Source organism: Schistocerca cancellata, chromosome 8 (genome assembly GCF_023864275.1).
Source record: "Schistocerca cancellata isolate TAMUIC-IGC-003103 chromosome 8, iqSchCanc2.1, whole genome shotgun sequence".
NCBI classification, from domain to species: Eukaryota; Metazoa; Arthropoda; class Insecta; order Orthoptera; family Acrididae; genus Schistocerca; species Schistocerca cancellata.
In genome coordinates this window covers 438,880,382-438,905,801 of record NC_064633.1, presented here as the reverse complement: position 1 = coordinate 438,905,801, position 25,420 = coordinate 438,880,382, and positions in this window count along the sequence as shown.

Sequence of the window (25,420 nt, the reverse complement as noted above, 5' to 3'; positions counted from 1 at the left end):
ATATTAACTTTTACCTAAACCGAGCGAAGTGGCACAGTGGTTAGCACATTGGACTCGCATTCGAGAGCACAACGGTTCAAATCCGCGTCTGCCCATCACGATTTAGGTTTTCCATGATTTCCCTAAATCGCTCCAAGCAAATGCTGCGATCGTTACTTTGAAAGGGCACAGCCGACTTCCTTCCCTAACCCAATGGGATCAATGACCTCAGTGTCTGGCCCACTCCACCAAATCAATCAACCAACCAGAAAAAAATCTTTTATATAAAACAGTCGTGTCTACCTCTTCGCCTGTTTAAACAAACTAATCTCCAAAACTACGAGACGAATTTTCATAGTTTCCACAGGGTAGTTGAGCATAGCTTGGGGCAACTTTTAAACTTTATTTCAACAAAACTGGAACAAGGAAAAAATCATAATTTGAATTTTTATCTGAAATCGTCTGCTCAGCTTAGCATTTTAGATGTTAACCTCAGCGATACAATCATCACAGTGTAGTACAACAAAGAGCCAATAGATGGCACTGTTAGTTTTGTAGTACACGAAACAACCTGTAGATAGTGCTATTAGTGTTCTTAACTCAATGAAACATGTAATTTCGGAAGTTTATGTCAGTGACTGAATTAAGTACTGCACTCTTATCTTTATGAATACAAACTAACTTTGAATTTACTGAGCCAGGATATACCAGTTCTCAGATTTCGCTATGTGTATTAATAACTTAACGACATTGATTTATTGCTTCTGATAGGTGTTATTAATTTATGTGGGGTCCTGCCAACTCGTCTCTTATAGGGTGCCTAAAGGATGCTGCTTTCTCGAATAGCTACACCCCAATGCAAGCAAATCCATAAAGGTTTTTATTACAATAAAATAGATTGAAAATACTTAACTTTGGTTTACAATGTCGTGTCGGAAGCATTTGGCGACATGCAAATAATCAATGTGTTTCGCTATATAGAATGTCCATTCAAGTAATCGATGTGGATCACAAGTAACAGCTCTTCTAGTGCTCTCTTCTAGTCCACGTCTACTAATCTTCTACTGTCCGTCCGAGGGTGGCAGGAGCGGCACTTCTATACTCTTCGGCAAGAGGCCGCTTCTATAGTGGTGCGGTCGTAGTCAGTAAACTATTGGCTGACGTCGACTCACAGCCTTCTCTGCTCCTGCGATCTTCATGTTCGGGCCGGCGTTTGTCGTTCCGCCAGAACAATTTATATTCTTAGCTAGGAAAGACGAATTTATTGATTCTGCTTCGTGAGTTGAGTGTCTACTCATTACAGTTAAATTTTTCAAAAATGGTTCAAATGGCTCTGAGCACTATGTGACTTAACATCTATGGTCATCAGTTCCCTAGAACTTAGAACTACTTAAAGCTAACTAACCTAAAGACAGCACACAACACCCAGTCATCACGAGGCAGAGAAAATCCCTGACCCCGCCGGGAATCGAACCCGGGAACCAGTCTAATTTTTCTTTGTTTACAAATAAACATGGCTAGGAAACAGCTGAGTGTTTCTGAATCCACCAGAAAGGCTACAAGGCTGAAAACTGCGTTGTATCAAAACTCCAAAGAAAATCGTCAGGTGAGACTTGTTATGGGTCGATAGCTTCAGGCTTTAATTCGCTCATTGGAAACATCTTGGGTAAAGGAGGCGTGACGTAACCCTGATCGAGAGCTTCCTTGCATAACCTCACTTCTCATAACACTTCACTCAGAGAGAAAACTTCCAAAATTCTCCGTATGTTTGCACAGCTGCTTCACAGTGTCTCTCTTGTTAGTGAAGCAAACAAGCTCTTCGTCCATGGTCGCAATCATACTACTTAAAAAAAAAAAGAACATCAAATATAAATTCCACGGGTATGAAGTCTTGGGCACAGCTGTAAGTAAATACCTAGGCAATGCCAGGTTTCTCAGCTACTTTTAATATTGTGTATCTTGAAGTTTTCCCGGCGTATTGATTGGTCCATCATATTTCGGGCTTGCAGCCGAATCACGTTGACATCTTGGCACGATATTTCGGCTAACAAACATGCAGGCATCTTCAGGTGAGTACGAGACTGAAGATTACTGGTGCGCGTCGTTCTATATATACCGAAAATTGGCGCGGCGGCGCCTGCGCAGTGGAGAAGGCTAATAGCGGGCCCCTATCTAATTTGGCGCGCTCTGCAGCACAAGCGGGCTGCGCATGCGTAGTGGTGTACCTACATTTGCGCTATCTGTCGTAAAGCGCCTTCGCGCAGCTGAGGCGCGGTAGTCGAAAGTATAAAATCAATTTTCGTCAGCCGTCGCAATAGATGCAGAACAATGTCTGTGTGAAGCGATTAAAGAAATTACAGGATCCCATGCTTTATCCATCTGAAAGCCGCCGTCTCGATTAATAAGATCTTCTGCCAATCGTATCTCCACGGACTCCTTGATAACGGATTCCCAAAAAGATCTAGTTGTCGCTAAAATTTTTGTTCCACAATAATCCATGGAGTGTCCCGTCGAAATACAGTGTTCTGCTATGGCTGATTTGTTGGGCTGTAGTAGACGTGTGTGGCGCTCATGCTCCACGCATCTTTCCCGTACTGTGCGAGTAGTTTGGCCAATGTAGGATTTGCCACATTGACAGGGGATCTTATAAATACCCGCCTTCCTCAGAACCAGATCGTCCTTCACAGAGCCAAGCAAAGCCGATATTTTCGTAGGTGGTCGGAAGATCACTTTAACACAATGCTTCTTTAAAATCCTTCCTATTTTAGAGGAGAGGTTACCCACATACGGAAGGAACGGCCAGGACCTGACCACCTCTTTGTCTTCTTCTTCTTGTTTCTCTTTACATTGCTTCTTTGTTATAGCTGTGCGGATTTGGCGTGTAGAATATCCATTCTCCCTGAAGACGGATTGCAAATGTTCTAATTCTTTAGGAAGGCTGTCCTTATCAGATACCACATGTGGCCGGTGCACCAGAGTACGCAGCAGACCCACGGTTTGTGCAGGGTGACGGCAGCTTGTCGCCTGCAAATACAGATCTGTGTGTGTGGGCTTCCGGTAGACGGAGTGCCCCAAAGATCCATCGATTCTACGATTGACAAGGACATCCAGAAACGGCAGACATCTATCTTTTTCGACCTCCATGGTAAACTGAATATTCTTGTGAATGGAATTCAGATGTTTTAAGAATCCTGCCAGTTTTTCTTCTCCATGGGGCCAAACTACAAATGTGTCATCCACGTAACGCCAGAAGACTTTCGGTTTAAATTCAGCCGACTCGAGTGCCTTCTCCTCAAAGTCCTCCATAAAAAGGTTTGCTACCAGAGGGGACAAAGGACTGCTCATGGCAACACCGTCAACTTGTTCAAAATATTCATTATTGAATAAGAAATAAGTTGAGAATAGGCAATGATGAAATAATGCTGTTATGTCGGCTTTGAACCTTCTGCTAATGAGTGCCAGTGAATCCATCAGTGGAACCTTAGTAAATAAAGAGACGACATCAAAACTCACTAATAAGTCAGAATTGTGGAGTTGGAGCGACTTCAGTCTACTAATAAAATCGGCAGAATTACGAATGTGATGTGGACACTTGCCCACATAAGGTCTCAGTAACGAAGACAGATGTTGTGCTAAGTCATAGGTTGGCGCACCGATATTACTGACAATAGGGCGTAATGGTAGTCCCTCTTTATGAATTTTCGGAAGACCATAAAGCCTCGGTGGAACAGAGCTATGCGGTTTCAGTCTTTTAATGACTTCAGGTGGAAGCGTAGAAGAGTGTAACAACACTGTCGTTTTTCTTTTTACTCTGCTCGTCGGATCCTTGTCGATCTTCCGATATGTGGATTCACCAAGGAAGCTATAAATCTTCTCGTTGTAGATGTTTCGTGGCAAAAGTACCGTCGCATTGCCCTTGTCCGCTCGGAGAACCACAGTGTGGGGATCTTCACGTAGTTTGCGAAGTGCAGCCCTTTCGCTAGAAGAAATGTTGTTCTTCAGAGGAGTCGCTTTCTTAAGTGCACGGCATGTTCCACGCCTAATTTCTTCAGCTGCGTCGCTGGGAAGGGGTCTAACAGCTTCTTCAATAGCACTTATGAAATCCGCGAAAGGTGGAGTCTTAGGTGTAGGAGCGAAGTTAAGTCCTTTTCCGAGTACAGACAGCGTCGCATTGTCCAAAACTCTATCCGTGAAATAAACCACGGAGCGTCGAAAAGTGCCTTCTTGCGGCGATGCTGTCGATAGGCGTGCAAACTTCGATGACTGCCTAGAAGATGACTCGTTGTGAGCCCAGTTCGCTTTTGCCCAAGTGACTCCGTCAACCCACTCCCAGGTGAAAGAAGGAAGACTGGGTGCTATTTCCAAATGAAGGTGATACAGTTGTCTTGAAATCAGATCCAGTTCACGGCGAGTGAAGCAAATCCTCTCCTTTACTAGAGCCAGGCTAGCCTTCCGAGTTATATTCTTGGCGGCGGCGGTCTTGATGAAATGTATCACTTTGGCAAACTTAGGGATAAAGCCATTGTCCCGACACTTCAATAAAAAACACAGAGAGCTGAGTAATCTTGCTCGTTTGTTGCGTAACTTATCCAAACTCTGGACGTGTGCTACCATCTCCTCCCCGTAAAGGTGTCTGATGTGTATCTTGAAGTTTTCCCGGCGTATTGATTGGTCCATCATATTTCGGGCTTGCAGCCGGATCACGTTGACATCTTATTAATCGAGACGGCGGCTTTCAGATGGATAAAGCATGGGATCCTGTAATTTCTTTAATCGCTTCACACAGACATTGTTCTGCATCTATTGCGACGGCTGACGAAAATTGATTTTATACTTTCGACTACCGCGCCTCAGCTGCGCGAAGGCGCTTTACGACAGATAGCGCAAATGTAGGTACACCACTACGCATGCGCAGCCCGCTTGTGCTGCAGAGCGCGCCAAATTAGATAGGGGCCCGCTATTAGCCTTCTCCACTGCGCAGGCGCCGCCGCGCCAATTTTCGGTATATATAGAACGACGCGCACCAGTAATCTTCAGTCTCGTACTCACCTGAAGATGCCTGCATGTTTGTTAGCCGAAATATCGTGCCAAGATGTCAACGTGATCCGGCTGCAAGCCCGAAATATGATGGACCACTTTTGATATTGTTGTATTACGTGCGACAATACAATCTACAAAAGTCTCATGTGTAAAGTCTGAAGGGCAAGTATGAAGAGAAAACTACATTTACTGTTCATGATTTTCATTTTTGAAGAACTCTCTTTTCATGTTATGAGAAATTATGGCGATAAGCAGTTCTATACAAATTTTTCTAGACTGAGGTTAGGCTAAATTTTTCGAACAAAAAGAGGATACGAAACACAGCGACTTGTAGGAGACAAATTAATTTGATTTTTTTTTTCAGGATCTACATCTACAGGGGTTTAGACAAAAATATGGACACACTGCGAGAAGTTCATGCTTGAACATAAATGCAGACGCTTGGCAAATTTCCAGTTTGCACTGTTGTGTTTGAGCACTAACGGCATGTGAGCAATGTTCTCCATACATTTCTAGTGTCAGATGTGGTCAAAAAAGTTGTGAGTGCATTATGTCGAAGCTAAGTGAATTTCGGACTTGGACGACTTGTTGGTGCTAGTACGGTGATTTCTTCCGTAGCCAAGGGAGCTGAAGTGTTCGGTGTTTCAAGAGGCAGCGTATCGAATATTTATACCACACAAAGGGAAAGTAGGGAAGCTTCATTCGTTAAGTCACAATGTGGATGAAAGTGTGTGTTGAGAGATGGTATGGAAATGAATGGAAATGAGCGTTTGGCGTCATTGGCCGGGAGGCCCCTCGCGGGGCAGGTCCGGCCGCCTTGGCGCAGGTCTTATTACATTCGGCGCCACATTGGGCGACCTGCACGCCGGATGGGGATGAAATGATGATGAACACAACACAACACCCAGTCCCTGAGCGGAGAAAATCTCCGACCCAGCCGGGAATCGAACCCGGGCCCGGAGGACGGCAATCCGTCACGCTGACCACTCAGCTACTGGGGCGGACTGAGAGATGGTGACACACATTCACTGAAGAGGATTGTGACGAAATATAAGAGGACGACAGCTGCACAAAAGTCACTGCAGAACTGAATGCCGCACTTGCGAAGCCTGTCAGCACCAAAACAACGCGAAGGGAGCTCCATAAGCTGAGAACTGAAGGGAAAGCTAGAATTTCAAAACACACATTAGTGATGCAAATCCCATTACGGCGTAAAGTCAAGCTCCGGGACGCCAGTTGGGAACGACAGTAAAGAAAAGCCAGTGAGAAGAAGTCAGCCAACCGCCCACTGACTCACTGACCGACCTCACTTCCAGGACGACAACGCGACAGCAGCGGCGCATAGGTAAAGAGGACACTAGCGCCGCGACCGACTGGTGACCGCCCAGTTCAACAGCAGCTTCAAGATTAGCGACTCGGTTAGCAGCGTCTACGTTAGGCACTTCGATAGCAGTTCAGGAAAGACTTTTGTCAGTTGGAGATCAGCAGTCACTGCAAAGAATGATTATTCCGGATGTGGCTCTTTGTTTGCGACAAATCTGTGTAATTGCCAAAGTTATCTGTAATTTTATTGTTGTTATAATACTGATTAATACATGTCGTTTGTTTGTTTGTCTAGTGAACCAAGTAGGCAGGATTCCTAGACACAACAGTGCCGAAGCCACGAAACGTGGGCTATGGAGCAATTGAAGAAAAAAATTTGGTCGGATGAGTGTTGTTTCGCACTGTTCCCAATAACTGACCAACTTTAGGTCCCAAGGGTGAAACACAGCGGAGGTTGGGTGATGATTTGGGCAGCTATATCGTGGCATTCCCTGGGCCTCGTGATTACTCTGCCGCAAAATCGCATTGATGCCAAGGTTTAAGTGACCATATCTGCTGAAGAAATACAGGGTGTTTCTAAATGAATATCGGGGTTCTAACGCTTTATAATATTTATTACATTAAACTTACAGCTATAAATGATATGTCAAATCAAAGGCCGACGCAAACAGTTATGTTTGGCACCAGTGCGCATGCGCAGCGCGCAGTGTTTCCGGTGCAGTCCGCTGGACAGCGATAGTAGCGAAGATGGCGACTAGTAAACAGAACGCCTTTTGTGTTTTACAGTTTGCAAAGACTGAATCTGTAGTTACTGTGCAACGTGCGTTCCGGCTGAAGTTAGGTTGTGGTCCTCCAAGTGATAATAACATTCGTAGATGATCTCATTAATTTGAAGTTACTGTCTGCCTCTGTAAAGGGAAGAGCACAGGATGACCAAGAGTTAATGAAGAGACTGTTGAGCAAGTGAGAGAGTCGTTCACTCTTAGCCCAAAGAAATCAGTTCGGTAGGCTAGTCGTGAATTACAAGTTCCAGTGTCGACTGTTTGGAAAGTCTTAAGAAAACGCGTACAACTACGTCCTTACCGTTTATTATTATTACAGGCTCTAAAGCCGGCGGGCCTTGTATTAATTGCCAACTTCACAAACGAAATGTTGTTTCATGACGATGAAGATTTTCTGGGTCATTTTGTCTTCAGTGATGAATCGACCTTTCACTTTAGTGGACATATTAACACTCACAATGTACGCATCTGGGGCTCAGAAAATCCTCACGAGGTGGTACAAATGCAACGAGATTCCCCTAAAGTGACTGTTTTTGTGCCGTATCCTGGTTTATGGGTCTTTCTTTTTTGGTGAACCTATTATAACTGGCACTTCTTACCTTGATACACTAGAGTAATGGCTCTTCCATCAGTTGGAAGAAGATGAGCCAGAGAACTTCATTTTCCAGCCACCTCAGTGGCGTAGCGAAGGTTGAATTGGTTGTACCCAAGCGCTGGATAGGCCGCAATGGGCCCAATGACAGGGCTTGCTTTGCATGGCCTCCACGTTCACCTGACCTAACACCATTCGATTTTTTTATTCTTTGGGACTTCATCAAGGGTCGTTTGTACGTGCCTCCGCTACCAGCAGTCCTCCCAGAATTAAGAAACCGGAATGAAGCAGCTGCTGCTACAATCATTAAAGACACACTTGTCAACATTTGGGAAGAACTCGGCTATAGACTTGATGTGTGCCGTGTGACAAAGGATGCTCACATTGAACATTTATAAGGTTCTTGGTAAAACTGTTTGAGTTGCTCTTTCATTTGACATATCGTTTATAACTGTAAGTTCAATATAATAAATATTATAAAGCGTTAAAACCCCGATATTCATTTATAAACACCGTGTGTATCCTATCCGACAATTCGTTCCCCAACAGCAATGCTGTGTTCCAAAACGACAGAGATCTTGTTCACACAGATCGCACATCCCTTTGCGAGCACGACGACGAGTTGTCACATCTGCCCTGGCCACCACAGTTACCATATCTCAGTACTATTGAGGCTTTGTGGTCTACTCTGGACGGAAGGCTGCGTGATCGCTACTTAAACTTGCCATGATTTTGTAGCAAGGATGGCATAAGACTCCTTTGGACCACAGAGGAACCTGTATTTATCCACTCTGTGACGAATGGAAGATTTTTGACTGCCAACGTGTTTCCTACACCGTATTAGACGCGGTAATGTGTTGTGGTTTTGGTGTTTCCATATCACAGATTTTCTTTCATATTCAATTCACATAGTTGTCTATACGCCATCATCTCCTCACCTTTTTCTCGTGATCCATGCGGGAAATATACGTTGCTGGCAGAAAAATGGCCGCATAGTTTTGTTCGAATATTGCTCCTCCAAGTTCACACAATCTTCCTTTACGGAAGCATTGTATTTTCCCAGAACACTTCCAATAAATCTCTTTCGTTCTCTTCCCCAAATATTAATCTCACACGATTGTCGCATTTCATATCACATCTTAGTGTTGACCCTAAATGTTTACACGATGAGACGTGCTCAAGATGATCACCACTAATCTTGTAATCATATGCGGTCGAAATCTTTCTCCTCGTTATAGGCACTATCTTACACTGATCCATGGTTAAAGAAAGTTGTCATTCATTCAGCATCAAGTGGAATTTGGTGCAAGTCTTTCTGCAACTCCATTTGATCGTTCCTGAACGCCTCAGCATCATTACCTTGTAGTGCTGGTGATCCTGTCTGCGAAGTCGTTTGTTAATTCAATTACCAGTCCTGTGTTTATACAGATTTCGTTTACATGTAAGATTAATACAAAATTTTCCAAAAGTTTCCATCCGAAACACAGACACACCAATGAAAATGCCCTTATGTCACAGTGTTGTTTCAAAACAGGACTGAAGAGCCCATTTGATTAAAGTTTCGCGGATATATGTTGTCAGCTGTTTTCGATTCTAAGTTAGACGACCGGATTATGTATATAATTAAGTCTCTTCATGACTGCCTCTGCTCGGTCAGAATCTCTTCCTCAACTAACTGGTGACTGGTTCCACGAACGAAGCTTGATCCTTCTTTCAACCGTTAATTGACCAAGATGCTTTTATAGTAGCTTCATTGTTGATAAAGATCTGATTTTGACGTCGGGTTCTCTTTTGTCAGAATTCGTGCTTTCGACAGTAAATCATCACTTCTCACGGAACTGGAGTTACGTTTTCAAGCATTTAATTTACACACCCGAAAATCGTGAGAGAAAACGATTAACGTTGGCGTCCATATACAAGGTGGAGAAAACAATTGCCGCACTTGGAGGTCGGCATGCCTCATCCCACTTCAACACAAATGTGTTTCTAGCAAAACTTAGCCCCACCGGTAGGTTTAATAGAAACGCGATTAAAATAAAGTGAGGCTCTGGAAACGCTGTAAGTGCGTGCAGTGTGACCTAGAACAGTTGGAATGAACTCTACACTATGTCAGAGCTGTCCCATTAGCTCAGTGAGACGAGGCAGTACCGAACGGAGCGAATATCGAGTCTCGACGCTGCTCTAGTGGCGTTCGCGCAAAACTTTTTTCTGTTAAATCATCAAATTTTATCTGATTTACACCTTCACTATGCTCTATCTTGTGTATTTCTTTCTGTTACTATTACCTTTATTTAAACATTAGGACATAATACGAACGTCTTACAGACGTAAACCATCACTTTGTTTCGCCCATGACATAAATAAAGCGAACAGAAAATAATTGTGGGTACAGTAACATCGTCCGTATCCAACGAGGTACAAAAAACGCAACAGTTAGATTACGCTAGACTGTAAACTGTGTTATGCACAATAATTCCATTCGGTATTTTTGTCACCTATACTTATCTTCACAGAGCCGGTACATACACTTCCGAGGAATGTTCACTTTAGAGAAGTGCCTCCTAGCGTCTGGAAACACTTCGCCCCTCGCTGGATCGTACTTTGCTGAACCCTTCGCAATACACCTGCGTCCACCACTGCCGAAGTCGCATGCACACTAGCTTTTAGGTCGTGTAAAACCATGGGCGGAGTACTAGAAACTTGTTCCTTTAAGAGTCCCCACAAATAAAAAGTCTAGTGAATTAAGGTCCGGGGGACGTGGAGGCCAGAACAATGGACCACCACGACCAATCCATTTTCCTAGAAACGCTTCGCTTAAATAGTTATTCACATTCATTCCAAAGTGTGGCGGTGTACCAACATGCTGAAACCATAGCTGTCGCCGTACGAAATGTGGAACGTTTTCTAATGGGCCAGGCAAAGAGTTGCGGAAAAGCATGCAATACAGGGGCACATTCAACTTGTCCAGCAATAGCTAAAGGCCCAAATGCACTCCTTTCACGATTCCAGCCAACAGGTTTATGCCACAGTGTGCATGAAAGCCACATTCAAAGAGGACACGTGAGCTGTGTTCCGACCAATAATGGCTGTTGTGGAGGTTCAAAAATACCTTCGAAAATGAAGCTAGATTCATCAGTCCACATCACGTTATTTATAAAATGTTCGTTATCTTCCACTTGGTACAAAAGCCGTTCACAAGACTGTGCTCTTCGAATGCGGTGCTCTCTCCGCTGGTGTTGAGGTAACATTTAATTATATGGCATAGTTCTACATCGTGCAACACTTCAAGTACCAGTCTTTTAGATATCTGCAAATTCCATGCAAGACCACAGGTACTTCGACAAGGTGACTGATATTTGGTTTCAAGAATCGCGTCCTCTGTTTGTGGAGTACATTTAGTCCTTGGACGACCCCTGTCGATTTCTTGTGGCCGAAGATTACCGGTTTCCCGAAAGCGTTGCTCCAGGCGGCGAAAAAAGTTCTTATCGGGACAGCACCTCTGAGGGTACCGTACAGCTTAGGCAAGAGAAGCAGCAGCATGGCTATCGGATGCACCTATCACCAAACTCATATCGACGTATTACTCATTTGTGTACCCAACGGGGCGGTACATAAACTTGACAGAACCAGTTACGGTTGTACGCTGCACGATTACTAGACACGTGCAAGCACTTTAACCATTGGCTATTGTTATGTGACAAAATAATGTTCTGCTTATAGACGACGAGAACTAGCGAATGGAATCTAAAAAGTAGAAGAAAAGGAACCTGTTGAGGATTAGAACCATAGCTCTGTGGCAGATGTGGTTTTCAATTGCCAGCAGTCTATTCAGTGAGCTACGATGGCTGGCAGGGTAATACGGGTTGATAAACATTCCTCTGTACATTCCGATGTGCTACACGATGTGAAAGTGTTGGCAACTCCTCGTTTTCATTCCTGTGTTTTCAAATTGTATCCGATCTGATCTTGCCAGATAAATTTCCATCTTGAGCTTGGATGAGGAATCGCTGGCCGACCTCCAAGAGCGGCAGTTTTTCTTCACCCGGTATTTCATGCCACTCGTATCTGAGCAAATAGAACAAATAAAAACGAAGAAAAAATGCTTGTAACCACTGATACATTCCCTTGAAAGTGAAAGACGCCTAAGGTGGTATGCGTTGCGTCGTAAAGAGGAAAGGCAGGGATCGCTTTGCACATTCTGTTGTGGACTGGCAAGACAGCCAATCCACTAGGAGGAAGCCGAAAGGCACGCGTTTAAGCTCACTCAGGCTGGCGTGAGGTCTGGAACAGGACAAGGTATTTATAATAGCAAATAACGTACGTAGCTGCTGGAATACTTAACTTTAATCCATAATTGGTGAACATCGCTCTTGACGGTACATGTTTTACAGCATCAATAGTAACTGGTAATGGCGCCTTGCTAGGTCGTAGCAAATGACGTAGCTGAAGGCTTTGCTAACTATCGTCTCGGCAAATGAGAGCGTAATGAGTCAGTGAACCATCGCTAGCAAAGTCGGCTGTACAACTAGGGCGAGTGCTAGGAAGACTCTCTAGACCTGCCGTGTGGCGGCGCTCGGTCTGCAATCACTGATAGTGGCGACACGCGGGTCCGACATATACTAACGGAGCGTGGCCGATTTAAAGGCTACCACCTAGCAAGTGTGGTGTCTGGCGGTGACACCACACATTCACCACCTCGGCTTGGGTTCACTGACGTCACGCAAACTGGTCATTATTACCTGTGAGAGAATGCTTTAACAAGGAAGTAAACACACTATCTACGTCATGTAATGAGGAATTTATCATGCAGAGGTAATACGTTACAAAATAGATATTTATTTTTCTTCTCTGAATTTTCTGATTTTGAATGCCCAGAAGCACCCCTTCTCCTTATGCTGATGAGCCCAAATTTGTCATAGCTCAGTTTTATAGAATGAAAGCAAACAGGATAACAACCCAAGAAAAACTAACAAAGAAGTACGTCTACTGTCACTGCTCCCCCGCCACCTATTAGCCACCAAAAGATTCTAAACTTGATTAATGAAGAATAGAAAATATTAAATTGGTGGTTTTAATGGTTCAGGTGTTCTAACAATCCTACCCCCAGTTGAGAACAATGCACATAACGTTTTTTTTGAGTCATTACACCGCGAGTTGTGCTAACTTTTTCATCTCAGAGTAGCACTCGCAACCTACGTCCTCAACTATTTTCTGGATGTATTTTAGTCTCTGTCTGCCTCTACAGTCTTTACCCTCTACAGCTCCCTCCGATAACATAGAAGATATTTTCTCTGATGTCTTAACACATATCCTAGCATTATGTCCCTTCTTATTGTAAATGTTTCCCATATATTCCTTTCCTCGCCGATTCTCCAGAGAACCTTCTCTTTGCTTATCTTACAGTCCATATAATTTGCTACTTTCGTCTGTAGCATCGCATCTCGAGCGCTTCGATTCTCTTCTGTTCCAGTTTTCCCACAGTGCATGTTTCACTACCGTACATTGCTGTGCTCAGAACGTACGTTCTCAGAAATTTCTTCCTAATATTAAAGCCTATGGTTGATACTAGTAGACTTTCTAACATACTGTGTGGTGTCTGTTTGTTCTATATCGAGTCTCCCTACCACTTTCGCGCAATGACGCTTTGAGCGTGTTTTTTATGGAATTGACTAGTTTGAACCTGGGACCTGTTGCTGGTAAGGAGACGCCAGACCACAGATGACATGTAGAGTTCAGAAGAGTTCAGTGAGACTAGCGATGATATAACAAAATACTTAATGATTTCAGCGTCAGCTCCGCTGCACTCCCTGTAAAAGAATCTTAATAATAACTAAATTTAGTGGAAGGGGTTCAAGGCTTTCCTATTTTTAGTTAGGTGGTAAAATAACGTCGGAAAAGCAGTTAAGTTTACCATTGGAAATTTTTTTCTACTCACAAAATATTGTTTATAAATTGCACTATTGATGAAAGGAAATGTTTTAATACAGGATGATAGAAACCAACTGAAACCAACTCTCTCCTAACTTCTCCTTACTACAATTTACCGAAGTTGGTTTAAAAAAACTATCTGGCTGTGTTTTCATCTGACCAATCAGGGTCTCAATGTTAACCTTAAGCTCCGCCTACAAAAATTCTGTCCATCCAATGAGAAACGTTATACTTTTCGTGGTGGGGCAATGTTTTAAAAGTTTGCAACGTAACAGAGACGCGAAAAAGTCTCACGCTAAAACTTACAGCTGGTGTGGTCCTTTTAATGTTATCGTAAGATCTATACTGTTCTTCTGGAGGGCTCTAGCTTTTAACATGGGCTGGGGGGTGGTCCTAGCGCTTAGCTGGTGACGTGGGTGTCCGTCCGTTATCGTAGGGTCTTCCAGCTTAACACGGTTCTGGTATCGGCTTCTGTTCTCGTTTCTCCCCTCGGAACTGCGTCTGTCTCACGGTGGGAAGGTATGACGTGCATTTAGGCATTCTTGTGTTAGTCTGTGGTATTCCATTTGCTCACTCGTAACTCGTATTACTTTGGTTAATTTACTGTCACGATTTATTCGGAGCTATGTGACATACTACTGGATCTGCTTATCATGTCAGGGTTTTCATGGAAGGTGTTGGACTTGCCTGACACCTTACAACTTCTCCTGGCCATTACCGTTCATTCAACAACATAAAACTGTGAAGAAAGTCCTTCTTTGGGGTGCTTTTCAGTTCCCATAAAATATTGACTTCAATGTCGTTTATGTCGTCAAACTGTTGATCGTTCATGCGAATTTCTTCACTTTGTCTCTTTATGATAGGTTCGTACTGATAAAAAATATCGTCACCAGGGATAATTTTTTCAAGAAAAGTGCTCACGTTTTTCATTTCAGTTAAGTCTTGGCACGTACGCACATGCTGTTGTTTTAATTCTAGAGTCAAGGTGTGCGATACAAACTTTGCACGCATTTTTTTTCTTTACACAACGTTTTAGAGAATGTCTTGACCACTTGCTTTAGAAAAATTTGGTTCGATTCTACACTGCGATTAGTGACACAGTGCCGCTGCCGTACTACTGCCGCACGTTCACTACTTAACACTACATGCTAACAACTGACTGGTCGAATGCACATGTTTATTTTTTTTTCAGTCGTCAGTTCAAGCTGCCATCGTAGTTACTGCACTGGCGTCGTTTATACGCCATGAAAAACATCAGTCTGGGAAGTTTTTGGACTGGCAATGAATATTTTACCCACCACAGTTTACATACAGTTTCCGGAATAAAAATATATCATTTGCTTTATGATAGTGCATGTTTTAAAGCGCTATGCTTTTTTCAGTTGTTATTTTACATGTATTGCAAACCATGTATCTGTGCATCGTATTTTTTGAGAATTCCGTTTACTGTAAACGAAAGGTGAGTGTTTCGACTGCTTACAGGAAATGGCACTCTTCTAAAAGTAAAGAAACTGCTTGCTCTAATCCGACCTGGTGTGGATCTCAAATGCGAGCGATTCATTCTAACTCCCTGGCGATTTACGGATATAAGATTTTCTTTTTGTAGGGTACTTGAAATATCTGCATGTATCCTGCTATGATTTTGCGCAGCAACTCTTCTATGCGTTGAGGGTCTGTTGAGGACATTGTCTCGTGAAACTCGATGGATCTTTTGAAACATCCTATAGTCTGTGTGCTAGATATTGCCAAGGAAACGATTAAGTCTGAGACTAATGCTCAGCCAATTAAGTATTCGTTAGTTGAAATCTGTCTCACCGACTGCTTTTTAACGTTAAATAAACTTCAGGTTATATGAGATCAGGTGACGCATTTGTTTACAGATGCAGATGAAATTTCGACATAACGTGCCTATTTCTGAGTTACAAGCGTCACCTGGCAATGCCATTTGTAGCGCAAAATAGCTAACAGTGTAGTAGATGTGTAGTTATATCCAATTATGACAGCAAATACAAGAACAATGACTTTACTTAACAACACTTAGCAGATTGTGGACCCATGTTCGAAGAAATCATTATTGATATACCCTGTTCCAGCCACTGTTCGTGTTTACTCTGAAAATAGTACATATCATTTCTACAGAAACAAGCTTTAAGACGTTTAGAATAGATCAGAAATCGAACAGTACTTTCAAATTCCAGGGGTGTGTGAGTTGTGTAGAAATCTTGGCAGAGTAAACTATATGTCAGACCGGGACTCAAACCCGAATATGCCCTTCGCAGTCAGTGCTCCTACCGGATGAACCAGCACATGCCTGGATAGTTCAACCGGTAAGATTACCGAAGGCGAGTGGTAAGGTTCCGGGTTCACATTTGCCTGAAGCACTCCTCACGATATCTTTATCTCAGATGAACAATCGCTGTCCGGGACAATGTACTAGGTACTACTTCTGAAAAAGACTTCGAGCACTCACACGTCTAAGAGCCTATTCCATACACTCGTAGCTTCGTTAATAATTGGAATTGTGCCACTATGTCAAACGGTTCCCAAAAATATGTAAATACGGAATCTGCCTCTATACCTTCTTCGTGGTTCTCAAGATATTATGCGAGAAAAGGACAAGCTTCTAAAGAGTGATGTACTCTAAATCCGTATTATCTTATTGACAGAAGCTTCCATCTCTTTCGAAAACTTATTTTCTTCTAACAGAATATGCTCAAGAATTCTGCAGTGAAAATTTATTGAATTCGAGAAGAATATGCTGAAGAATTCTGCAGCAATTCAATGTTAAGGATATTGTTCTGTGATTTTGCGGGTCCGTTCTTTAGACCTTCTTATTCTTGTAAATTGAATTTGATTGAGGAAATTAATATGCAGAGAAAGTCGCTCCACACTGGCCCCAGAACGTGGTTATATAAATTATAAATGCGAAAAGTTTGTGGGTATGCGTTTTCCTCCTTCACACTGGCACGGCTCGACGGAGTTGGATGAAATTTTGAATTGACATAACTTATACCCTGAATTAACACATAGGCTACCTTTTATATTCCTACACATCAGAAGGGTGGATGTGGGGATGAAACATAAGTGTAGCCCCCAATGCGCGAATACCCATAGTTTATTCAGCCGGTATTTGAGAATGATTGCACTTAGTGACTTCTAGCAGACTTTACGCGTAATACTAAAACTTTAAGAAACTTTTTCTCGCTGAACACACATTATGATGAAAGGAAAAAAAGTTTAACGCTTAGGCTGCTTTTTCGCTGTTAATGCAGTAAAACTGCTGCAGAAGGCTTAACGTTCTAATTTATTACGTCTTGACTACTTCTTCTGCTTCGTTATGGTCCTTCAGGATCACGTGTGGCTTGTTTTGCACGTCTTCTTTCTTCCCAATACCTCTTCATTCTCTCGCTTCTTCTGTTTCTTTCTTCTTCTTTTAAGAAAACTTTGAATTTGGCGTCCGGTCACCTGTGACCATGCACCAATCCTTTATACTTCTCCATGTCACTGTACTACTGCCTGCAGATTCCTTTCTTTTATTCCTACAGCCTTCCAGTCATCTCTGACTTCCTTCTTCGTCAACCTCTACTCGTCCATCCTCACGATGTCCCCAACAAATCGTAACCTTCTCTTCCGTATCTCGCTCGATATGGGTTTAATATTTTCATACAGTTCCTGTCGTGTTCTGTGTATCCAGATATCCCCATGTTTTTTGGTGTCCCATGTGTCTCTCAAAAATTTCCGCTCCTCCTTCTCCAACTGTAAACAATCTCTCTTGCCGAGTGTGATCGTTTCTGATGCATACAGAGCAGCATTACTTACAGCTACTGTGTGAGGTCGCAGTTTGCCATTCGGTGACAGATTTTTCTTGCCATATGTTGTTTTCACCGCAAACCAAAGCTTCTGCAAAAGCTATTCCCTGTCTACTGCACTGCTGTTGTTCTGTATGCCACCAGTTACCTTCTCCCCCAAATAAGGAAAACTGTTGGCTTTCTCAACAACCTGGTCATCTATCTTCCAGTCAGATTCAGTGTCCAATGTCTTGGTCTTCTTATATGCAATCTTCAGTCCGACCAACTTGCTGTTTCGGCTAGATTTTTTTAGTGTTGTCTTTGCCTTTTCTTCTGTCTCATTTACGAGTGCCATGTCATCTGCGAATGCCAGGCAGTCCACTGTTGCATTGTGTTTCACCTTGTACCCTGTTTGCATATCTTTGAACTTCATGTTACTATTTAGTTGTCACCACTGTCTCACTACTTTGTCCAAAACCAGGTTAAATAAAATTGGTGACAATCCATCTCCTTGCCGGACTCCTGTTTTAATTTCGAAGCTGTCTGACTGCGTACTGCTATGTCTGGTCCTGGCAGTAGTGTCGCTTAACGTTTCCTTTATTATTGCATGTGTTGTAGCATCTTCTAATACATCAAGCAGACTACTTCTGTCAACTGAATCGTAGGCATTTTGGAAGTCCACAAATGTCACTATTGTCTTTTTTCCTTTCCTGTGTCTGTGTTATCTTATCCTTTTTATTCCAAATATATATCCTGTACAGTTCCTCCCTTTTCTAAAGCCACACTGGTACTCTCCTATTGTCGGCCCCAGTTGTTCTTCAACTCTGTTCAGCAAGATTCTCGACAAAACCTTGTACCCTATGCTTAAGAGAGAGAAGCCCCTGTAGTTATCCAGTACTTCCTTGTCCCGTTACTTGTGTAGTGGTATTATAATGGCTTCTTTCCAGTCTATGGGTATTTTCTTATTTCTACAGATATCCATTATTGTCTTGTACCTACTTCTTTCTATTTCAGGGCCACCCCACTTGATCTCTTCAGCACAGATACCATAACTGCAGGATGCCTTGTTTTTTTTTTTTTGAGGTTTTTAATTGCGTCTGCTACTTCTGCCCGTGGGTGCATTGTCTAGACTATCCTGACTTTCGTCCCTAGAGCGTACGTGTGTCCGCTTTTTTGTCGGTGCATCTGCGTTCAGCAGATCCCTAAATTACCTAGTCATTTCCTCGCACAGCTCTTTCTCGCCAATTTTTATTGTGCCATCTTGTCCTATTACGAAGGGTTCTTTTGCCTCGAAGCGTTTAATTCTGCTCTTCATTTCTCTTAAAAAGACTCGTGATTTGTGTTTCTTGAAGGCTGTGTTTGCTTCTTGAAGTTTCTCATTCCATCTGCTTCTCTTGGAATTTCTGATCATTTTGCTAGCAATTTTTCTAGCATTCTGGAAGTTCGACCTGGCTTCTTGCTTTTTACAGGATTGCCATTTCATCCACGATTTACCCTGGTTTCGACTGCATTGTCACATTCATGCGTCCACAACTCATGCTTTCTTTTCTTGTTGTTAGTAGCCAGTCGCTCTGCCTCTTCTTCCATGATCTCTCTCACTCTCTTCCAATCACTCTGAACTACCATTCTCTTTGCATTCTCTGCTCTGTCTCTCTTCAGAAGATCTAGGTCGATTCTGTGAGTGTTTATGGCCCTATGTTTCCTTGCTCTGTTGGGTATCCATCTGCATTTTAGTTCCTGTTCATAATCTCTCTGTGATTCTTGTCACGGATTGCTACATGGTCTAGCTGTTTTTCCCCAATCCTGTTTCCAGGTCTGACTCACTTTGTTTTCTTGCTTGCCTTAGCTTTGTAATGGATGGTCATTATTCTCATCTTGTGTGTCCTACACAGGTCCACTAATCTCTCAGCATTCTTGTTCGTTCTCTTGTGGGCATGATAATCTTCCACACGGCCATTCTTCCTTTCCGTGCCAATTTGCGGATTAAAATCTCCTAGCAAAATATTGACACCTCTTGTCCACATCTATCACTACCTTACCAAAAGTGGACCAAAAATGTTCAGTTCCTGTTTTGTCTTTTTTGTTCCTATCATTTTTTTGGTGCATGTGCATTTGCTATTCTATAGGTTTTGTTTCCTATTTTCATTGTCAAATATGACAGCCTCCCGTTTATGCCCTTCCACGCAGAGATACTATCCAGGTATCTACGATCTACTACAAAGGCTGTGCCCAACATAAAAGGTTGCTTTGGCTCCCCAGCATCGTGTTTTCCTTTTAGAATTACATATCCCTCTGATTCCATCGTGCTTTCGTAACTGAGTCTTGTTTCCTTTAGTGGTAGTATGCTAATCCCAAGTTCTCTCATACTGTCAAGAACTTGCTTTAGCTTGCCCACTTTCATCATTGTCTGTATGTTGGGGTTCCCATTTTAAAAGTCTGTTTCGGTCTGATTTTGTGTCCGTGATTTAGATAGGATTTTGACGTACTGGTAGGTTCACAGTTTTGTTTCTCACATGATGCCGGCTCCCCAGAATCCGATAGCCTGCTTGCGTTGACCTCGGTCAACGAGGTATTAGCCCTCTGAGCTATATTCGTAATTATCACATGCTTCATGACTGCTTCACAAGCCGATGTTTTGACTTTACTACTAATTCGTGACACATTTTACAGACAGTATCCACATATGTCGCTGAATGTACTTACAAAAATATATAATTGCACGACACATACAGGTAGTTCAGGAGATGTGACATCGTAACACTGAGCATCATGCATGATGTTTTAAATTATTATTTCCTTACTACTAACACTATTGACAATACATTTCACAGGCAGTAGACATATAGCACTTGACATAGCTGCAAAGTTATGTCATTGTAAGACACACAATTCATGACACACGAGTCCGCCGCTCGTGGTCTCGCGGTAGCGTTCTCGCTTCCCGAGCCCGGGTTCCCGGGTTCGATTCCCGGCGGGGTCAGGGATTTTCACCTGCCTCGAGATGACTGGGTGTTTGTGTTGTCCTCATCCTTTCATCATCATCCAGGAAAGTGGCGAAATTAGACTGAGCAAAGATTGGATAATTGTACGGGCGCTGATAACCACGCAGTTGAGCGCCCCACAAACCAAACATCATCATGACACACGATTTCATGAACATTGAGGTATGAGAACACGAAACGGCAGGGCGAAGTTCGATAGAGATACAGATGAAATATGAGTACAAATACGTGTGAAATATGTTAAATGTATGCGAAATGGATTTTACATGTGTGTACGTGGGTAAAGCCAAGAGTAAAAACCTCATCCAAACCCCTTGAACGATTGCAACCAAATGTGGGAGAGGAGGGGGGTAAGACCCAACAGCTTTCTACTGAAGTGGGGAGGATTATATGAATTGAGAATGAGGAGAAAGAGATGGACAGAGAAAGAGAGGAGCAAGAGATAGACAGAGACAAGGGGATAGAGGGGTGAACAGAGAGGAGAGAGATGGACAGAGAAAGGGAAGAGGAGAAGACAAACGGAGAGTAGGGATGGAGGAGGTTGCCAGAGAGAGAGGGGAAAGAGGGGATGGACATGGAAGGAGAGAGAGGAGATCGATGGACCGAGGAGGGAGAAAGAGATGGGTAGAAAAACGAGGAGGAGGAAATGGACGGAGAAAGGGAAGATGACGAGTTGGACAGCTGTAGAAGAGAGGAGGAGATGGACAGAGAAAGGGAAGAGAAGGAGACAGGCAGAGAGTGGGAGGTGGAGGAGGCAGAGAGAGAGAGAGAGAGATAGAGTGAGTGAGAAGGTAGAGGATATGGACAGAAAGAGGGTAGAAGAAGATGTACAGAGAGAGTGGGAAGCAGGAGGTGCACTAACAGAAGGTTGGAATATATAGGATGAAGCACCTAAACCATGCGCAGCAAATATTGAAAAAATGGAAAGTACCATTGACGTGCAGTTTTCACAGAATGGACTGGTAGTCAGACGCTCGTATTATTAGCCAATAGCCGGCCGAAGTGGCCGTGCGGTTAAAGGCGCAGCAGTCTGGAACCGCAAGACCGCTACGGTCGCAGGTTCGAATCCTGCCTCGGGCATGGATGTTTGTGATGTCCTTAGGTTAGTTAGGTTTAACTAGTTCTAAGTTCTAGGGGACTAATGACCTCAGCAGTTGAGTCCCATAGTGCTCCGAGCCATTTGAACCATTAGCCAATAAACAGATTGTAATAATGCTTGGGAAGTGTATTTTTTCTTGTAACAATACCTATTAACATCAACACTCTGAAAGTACGGTAAATTAGATCGTTAGTGGTGTTTATTGCAGGAGTCTAGGGCGACTCCTTTACGAGATATCCTATTGCGCAAAGTTTCCACATCCACAGCCGTTGGTGCCATTCAGCCTGTGTAGTTCCTAGGTACGATGTTGGTATGTTAGCTTACAGTGTGTTGTGTGTTTCTAACATTCTGCGTGGTGTCTGTTTGTTCTAAGTCGTGTCTCCCTACCACTTTCGCGCAACGACGCTCTGAGCGTGGGTTTTAGGGAATTCACTAGTTTTGAACCTGAGACCTGTTGCTGGTTCAAAAATGGCTCTGAGCACTATGGGACTTAACAGCTGATGTCATCAGTCCCATAGAACTTAGAACTACTTAAACCTAGCTAATCTAAGGACATCACAAACATCCATGCCCGAGGCAGGATTCGAACCTGCGACCGTAGCGGAAACGCGGTTCCAGACTGAAGCGCCTAGAACCTCTCGCCGGCCAGCCCCTAATGATGGTAAGGAGACGCCAGACCACACATGACATGTAGAGATCAGAAGAGTGCAGTGAGACTAGCGATGATATAATCAAATACTAAATGATTTCAGCGTCAGATCCACTGCACTCCCTGTAAAAGAATCTTAAACTAACTAAATTTAGTGGAAGGGCTTCAAGGCTTTCCTATTTTTAGTTATCTGGTAAAATAACGTCGAAAAAGCAGTTAAGTTTACCATTGGAATTTTTATTCTACTCACAAAACTTGTTTATAAATTGCACTATTGAGAAAAGGAAATATTTTGATACAGGATGATAAAAACCAACTACGTTCAACAAAAATGTGAACGTATATTCCCTGAATGGGTTTCCAAGTTCTACAATGGATCGCAGGATGACCTATGCTATATCACATCAATAATCTAGGATTAAATTAAGTTTCATAAAAGAGAAAACTATCAAAATGGTCTACAGTGACCCTCAATTATCTTTAATTACTTATTTAACTTGTTGTAAATTACAGTGGCTGATGTGGCTTCTCAATAATTATACAACAGAAAAATCATCGCGTTTCAGATTTTAACTTCTAGTAGCAAATGTGAATACCATGAGCTTTAATTGACGATCGACACTAGTATTACGCAAAAAGGGGATGTAACAGATGAGACTTCTGCAGTTCTGAGTGAAGCCTTATGCGCTCTTATGCAGCATCGCGTGCGTTCATTACCTTGTTGGTGTTTAGTCAGCGTCAGGGGGCGGCGGGCAGCGCAGCTCCACACATCTCGCCGTCTCGGAAGCAACTCTCCCTAACCTCTCTTTACTACAATTTACTGAAGTGGGTTTAAGAAAAAGGTATCCGGCTGTGTTTTCAACTGACCAATCAGGGTCTCAATGTTAACCTTAAGCTCCGCCTACAAAAATTCAGTCCATCCAATGAGAAACGTTATATTTTTCGTGGTGGGGCAATGTTTTTAATGTCTGCTACGTAACAGAGACACGTATAGTCTCACGCTATAACTTGCAGCTGGTGTGGCCCTTTTAGTGTTATCGTAAGATCTATACTGTTCCTCTGGATGGCTCTATCTTTTAATATGGGGGGGGGGGGGGTGGTCTTGGCGGTCGGCCGGCCATGTGGGTGTCCATCCGTTATCGTAGGGCCTTCTAGCTTACACGACTCTGCTCTCGGCTTCTGTTCTCGTTTCCCCCTCGGAACTGCGTCTGTTTCACGGTGGGAAGGTATGACATGCATTTAGGCATTATTGTGTTAGTCTGCGGTATTCCATTTGCTCACTCGTTGATCGTATTACTTTGGTTAATTCAATGTCAGGATTTATTCGGAGCTATGTGACATACTGCCGGATTTGCTATCGTGTCAGGGTTATCATGGAAGGTGTTGGATTTGCCTGACACCTTACATGTTCCCTAAGTGCAATGCGACATGCTAGTCAGTTAGTTTGTGGCAGTCCCAGCAGTACAGCGTGAGTGGACAATGGGATTTACCAGTGCAGAAAATGTGAAAATGATAGTGTAACACCAAGAGAATGTAACAGAAGAAAGCAAGTGACGACAGAAAAGGGGGAAATTGATGTTCTTGTTGCTGTTGCAGCTGGTCCACATGTTAGCTCCCACGCAATCGCATGAGGAAATGGCATGAGTCCAGCAAGTGTCCTACACATTATCCATCGACATAGGTTCGATCCCTGCCACATTTCTCGTCATCAAGAGCTGTATGGAAACGATTATAAGAATTGTGTTTACTTCTGCACATGAGCATTAAGACAGGACACTCCAGGTGTATCACGTGTCTTCTTCAATGAACAAGACCTGTTTACCAATAATGGACAGGTAAACCAACAAAACATGCATTATTATTCTGTTGACAGTCGTCATTGGTTCCGTCAGGGGGAAGTCAGCTTCCACGTAGTGTAAATGTGTTTGGTGGGATAGTGAACCATCAGCTGATAGGCCCTTTCTTAATGGAAGGAACATGCGCACAAGTATCGCAGACTCTTAACAGACCGTTTTCCACTGATGCTAGGAGACATACCTCTGCATGCAAGGAGGAACCTATGGAACCAACATGATGGCTGTGCAACCATAGTGTACGAAAAGTACTACACCATGTCTTCACGAATTTTGTCGAAATCGATGAACTGGACGCAGAGGACCTGTACCATGGCCGGCCCGTTCCCCAGAATTGGCCCCTATAGACGTTTTTTTCTGCGTGCTGTAAGGATTGTGTCAGAACCTTCCATTGCGTTGATTAAATATTACACTGAGTGTCGAAAATAATATAGCCAACTTAAGGCTATTCTTTGCATTGTGTAAGATTCTGCGATTCTCTATGGAAATAAGTAGGCACTCAGATATCGATAGTAACAATCTGAGGGCGAAACATGGAAGCGCGATTCTAAGAATTGTTATGAGACAAGGTCTGTCTGCGAGAGTAAATTTTCAGTAGTGTTGGTCGAGAGCTCGGCGACAGAAGACGTGTCACGCTGCCATCACGTCGGTGATGACAGATCTTACCATACTCAAGGCCTGATTAGAGATTTAGATGGCTTAACTACGGTTGAAAATGGAATTCAAGGTAAAATTCGCAAGCATAGCGTAAAACGCCATTGCAGGGTTAGGCTCATGATTGTTGGTCCGAGTTTGCAATAATCCCATGATTTGCTTTTCAGTTAAAGAAGACTCCTTATCCTTCAAATAATAACAATTACTCTCCACATCTAATTCATAAATATGATGTAAATGCAACTTTGAAATTGAAATAACTTGTTATCTGGCTCTCAGCCGTTATTGATACACTACTGGCCACTAAAATTGCTACACCACGAAGAAGACGTGCTACGGTCGCGATATTTAACCGACAGGAAGAAGATGCTGTGATATGCAAATGATTAGCTTTTCAGAACATTCACACAAAGTTGGCGCCGGTGGCGACACCTACAACGTGCTGACATGAGGAAAGTATCCCACAGATTTTTCATACACAAACAGGAATTGACCTGCGTTGCCTGGTGAAACGTTGCTGTGATGCCTCCTGTAAGGAGGAGAAATGCGTTCCAAAACGTTTTCGACTTTGATAAAGGTTGGATTGTAGCCTATCGCGATTGCGGATTATCGTATCGCGACACCGCTGCTCGCGTTGGTCGAGATCCAATGACTGTTAGCAGAATATGGAATCGGTGGGTTCAGGAGGGTAATACGGAACGCCGTGCTGGATCCCAACGGCTTCGTATCAC